Genomic DNA, 5,353 nt, shown 5'->3' with positions numbered 1-5,353 from the left:
AAATTTACTAGGAAATACTTGTAAATTCCTCGTAAATATTACAAGAACTTTACATTAAAAGACTTGTAAATTCGTCGTAAATTGTACAAGTACTTAAAGACGACTTTACAAGGAAACTATACGAGTCTTTTACGATGAAGCGTAACTACGAAACTACAACGAAATAGTCTCTTTCGCTTTTACAACGAATTTATTTCGTCGTAAATGTTACATGGAAGTTACGACGAATCTTGCATTACGACGGACGTTTTACAACGAAACGCTATTCCTTGTTAATTCGTTGTAACCCTTCTATTACAACGAATTAACAAGGAATATGACCCTTGTAATAAATATGTTTTCCTGTAGTGATATATATTAGATTTGTTTATATGATACCCAGTATCGGTGATATATTTTACGCTAAAACGCAAAATTATAAATTTACTTAATGTAATACAATTACTCAAATATAAAATTAACTATAAACATAAATCAAAAGTTGAAATTAAATATCCGTGCGGTCGCGCGGATCAAGATCTAATTTGAATTACATTATAAGACACTTATCATATAAGAGCTGATTACATAGGAAGACACATTTTGTCTTTGGTTTAAACTAGGAGACACTTCCCACTTGTGAGACATTTTTTTGTAGGGCCAAAGAATTGGTTTGTCAAAATTACCCTTGTGAGAAATAGAATCAATAGTATTCTGTTGGAAGGAATTGAGAGTTAAATTAAAAAAGTTGTTTTTCTCTGTCTCCTATAATATAATAATTTTTTCTATTGGTTTCTCACAAAAAGAAAGCTATTCTTCACAAAAAGAAAGTTATTTTTCACAACATGTTTTATTTTGTATTATTTCATATTAAAATTTATAAGTATAAATATATAATGTACAAAATAAATTATAACTTTTTTTCTTCTATATTTCGAGATCCATATTATTTATGTTTTGATATTTTAAAAAAATTGGATTTTCAAAATGAATTATGTGGTGGACGGATAGGTCGAACATACGTCGCTAATGTACTTATGATTACATTTCTGTTTGTCGTTTACATATGGAGATGTTTACATTTTCTCTGCATATCTATCCACAAATTATTCATCCACACTCGTCTACGTATTGTCCATCCACGAGTCGTCCATCCACAACTTGCATCATCCATCCATCTATAACCAATATTCTCTTCCTCTCATTACTCCAACACCTCTTCATTCATTTTCCTCTTCTCGAAAGACAAATCCATAGTTTTTGATTTGTGCTAATCTCCAAAATAATTAGAAACAAATCCAGCAATTCCGGCGATTTTTCTCATGGTTTCGACGAAGCTTCTCATGGTGATTACAGCTACGCCCAAGCTCTGTTTGAGGTGTGGTTGGTAGCTATGGATTCGTTTTGTGGAAAGGAACATGGTTATGGTCTCATATTTTTGATAAAATAAACGAGCTAGGAGATCGAGTCAAAATTTTATCCAAAAATGGAGAAAAATGATTTCAGTGAAGTTTCTCACAACACTTATATACGTGTCCAAGCTCTGTTTGAGGTGTGGTCAGAAGCTACGGCTTCGTTTTGTCGAGAGGAGTACAGTGGTGGTCTCAGATTTTTAATACGTTCAACCAGCTAAAAAATAAAATCAAAAGAGATAAATCTGGGAAAAAATAAATATGAGATTGGAAAGAGAGATAGATTTTTGGAGTTTATGGGTGATAATTATTTTAAAATTGGAGACATGAGAGAGAAGACACAAAGGATTGCTCGGTGGAAATGGCTTTGTTTAGTTAAAACAAAATAAAAATATATCCCAACTAAATAAAAGGACAGAATAGATAAAACATATAAAGAAGGTGTGTCACATGCAAGATGTGTATTTAGATATAATTCTAAAGTCAAAATGTGTCTTCAGATGTAAAATTTTCAATAGTTATTTAGGTAGCTGGATAAGTGAAGCAGCGCGAAGTTACTCTCTTGTCCTAAGACACTTACGTTTAGGATAAATAGGTCTTCAATTCTCAGGCTAATTATATACTATAACTAATTGCAAAACTTACATTTCAAGTCACTTTTTGAGTATGCAAGTAAAATGTGTGTGACATCATTTAACAATGTAAATTGTCCACCCTGCCACCTAAAACGTGATTGAGAAATTTATGGTCGTTTTAGAGTTTTTTCAATTGTTATCACCACGTGATATTTGGAGTTTTTGTAGCGATTTTTCCAAAAATCTGAGAAATCACTAACTCTGCTTTTGTCTAAACCATTTCTTTTATTTTTTAGAGTTTTTTTCAATTATTATCACCACGTGATATTTGGGGGTTTTGTAACGATTTTCCCAAAAATCAGAGAAATCATTAACCCTACTCTTGTCTAAACCATTTTTTTTTCAAATCCTCTTCGATCGAATCATGGACTTCCTTGCGTACACTCCGACGCAGAACACGAATCTCACTCAATTTCGGTAACATTTCGAACGTCCACCGTTAATGTACCACCCATCCACGCTCACTCACTCGGCCATGGGTCCATCACATCCAATAAAAGGTGCATTAATATTTTGAAAGTACAATATTATTGTTTATTGATCATGCAATCACTACATGATTGTGTTTTGGCCTCAATCACACGATATCGGGAATTACTTTCTGATAGATCACACATTCTTTTAATATTTCAGTTCAAACACGCTTAATTCCAGAGTTCTAAACAAATGTATACCGAAAAAGTTAAATGGACTTTAGTAATATAAATAGACAAATCAATTTTGTTAAGTTTTGTATTGTATACGAGAGATCGGTATGTTACAATTTCATTCACAAACACCATGAATGAAGATGCTTTACACGTATCTGTTAAAAGCAACAAAACAAAAACGTCTCTTTTTTTTATTGTAAAGCTATTATGAAAAAAACCAGAATTTTATGGTATCGTAGGAATTTAAATAAGAGAAAATTTTATACTCGTAGAAAGGAGATAACACTGATAACAATAGAGAATGTGTTATTAGAAGGAGAAGAGATGGTGTGTTACAAACGATCGAAACGATCGTTTATATAGAAATTAAAAATTGGAAGTTACTGTGTAAATAGTGACAGTGGGCTCCACTCAAATTTCTTTCACACTATCATTTCAATGATCGGTGCAGCTTTTGTTGACATCTTCTTTTTCACGTTTACAACACTCCCCCTTGGAGACCAGTGTCGCTATTATCTCATGCTTAACGTGTTTGTTGCCTCGTTAAAAACCTTTCTAGGAAAACCCAATGGAAAAAACCATAGAGTAAAAAGAGTACAACTACGTAAGCTCCCCCTCGAGTGAGCATTCATAGATCCTTCTGATGGCGCATTCCAATGTTATGGACATGTTTTCTGAATACCGAAGTCGGAAGTGATTTTGTGAAGAGGTCAGCTGCATTGTCGCATGATTGGACATATTTTACTTCAATCTCTTTCTTCTTCATGAGTTCTTGAGTATATGAGAAGAACTTCGGATGAATATGTTTCGTTCTATCGCTTTTGATATATCCGTCTTTTGTTTGAGCAACACATGTTGCATTATCTTCATACAGAATAGTTGGCTCTGTATTTTCGTCAATCCCACTGCTTGAACAGATGTGTCGGCTTATTGATCTCAGCCATACACATTCTCTACTTGCTTCATGGAGTGCAATGATCTCAGCATGATTTGAAGAAGTAGCCACGAGCGTTTGTTTCTGAGAAAGCCAAGATATCGCAGTGCCTCCGATCGTGAAAATGTATCATGTTTGTGATCGAGCTTTGTGTGGATCTGAAAGATATCCTGCATCTGCAAAACCAACTATTTGACCATTTGAATCTTTAGGGTAAAATAAGCCTAAATCAATAGTCCCTTGTAGGTAACGAAAGACATGTTTAATTCCATTCCAATGTCTTCGTGTAGGAGACGAACTGAATCTCGCTAAAAGATTAATGGCAAAAGATATGTCAGGTCGAGTACAATTTGCAAGATACATAAGAGCTCCAATTGCACTTAAGTATGGAGTTTCAGGACCAAGTATTTCTTCATTTTCCTCAGATGGTCGAAACGGATCATTTTCAACATTAAGTGATCTAACGACCATCGGGGTGCTAAGAGGAGTTGATTTATCCATGTTAAATCGTTTCAACACTCTTTTAGTGTATGTGGATTGATGCACAAATATACCATTTTGTGAATGTTCTATTTGTAGGCCAAGACAATACTGTGTCTGTCCAAGATCTTTCATCTCAAATTCTCCTTTCAGATAGTTTGATGCCTTTTGGATTTCGTTTTGAGTTCCAATAATATTAAGATCATCAACGTACACCGCGATTATCACAAATCCGGATGTTGTTTTCTTTATGAAAACACAAGGGCATATAGGATCATTCGTGTATCCTTCTTTTGTTAAGTGCTCGCTGAGACGATTATACCACATTCGTCCAGATTGTTTTAACCCATATAATGATCTTTGCAATTTTATTGCACATAACTCTTTAGGTCTGGAACTTAACATTTCTGGCATTTTAAATCCATCTGGGATTCTCATATAGATATCAGTATCTAATGATCCATATAAATATGCCGTAACGACATCCATGAGACACATTTCTAAATTTTCATTGGCCGCTAGGCTCATCAGGAATCTAAATGTGATTGCATCTATAACAGGAGAATAAGTTTCCTCATAATCAATTCCTGGCCTTTGAGAGAAACCTTGGGCTACGAGACGAGCTTTGTATCTTGTAATCTCGTTTTTCTCATTTCTTTTTCGGACAAATTATGGATGTAATTGATAAAAATTTCATGATTACTTTCCGACTCGTGATGCTCAACTTTCTCAGTATCCTCATTATTTATTTCTTCCAAAATACTTTCTGCTATTTTAGATGTGTCATTTATCTTGACATCGTTCTGTTTTCTAGGATTTTTATTCTTAGAACCAGCAGGTCTGCCACACTGCAGGCGTGTTTTAGACTCTCGTGTATCATCTGCTTTTCCATGCTCATTTGATATTTTGATACAAGCAGGAGCATTCACGGCTGGTATATGAGATTTAGTTACAGTCTTGGTATCCGCAAATGCATCAGGTAGCTGATTAGCTATACTCTGTAAATGCATGATTCGTCGAACTTCTATTTCAGACTCTTTAGTAGGAGGATCAAGATATAATAATGAAGGTACACTCCATTTGATATCATTTTCTACATTTTTGTTCTCTCCCCCTAGAACTGGGAATACTTTCTCATCAAAATGACAATCGGCAAAACGTGCCGTAAAGACGTAACCAGTTTGTGGTTCTAGATATCGTATAATTGATGGAGAATCAAAACCAACATATATTTCCAATCTTCTTTGTGGTCCCATCTTTGTA

This window comes from Brassica oleracea, chromosome C9 (genome assembly GCF_000695525.1).
Source record: "Brassica oleracea var. oleracea cultivar TO1000 chromosome C9, BOL, whole genome shotgun sequence".
In the NCBI taxonomy this organism is placed as follows: Eukaryota; Viridiplantae; Streptophyta; class Magnoliopsida; order Brassicales; family Brassicaceae; genus Brassica; species Brassica oleracea.
The sequence above is the reverse complement of the archived record's forward strand: the minus strand, read 5'-3'. Positions refer to the sequence as shown.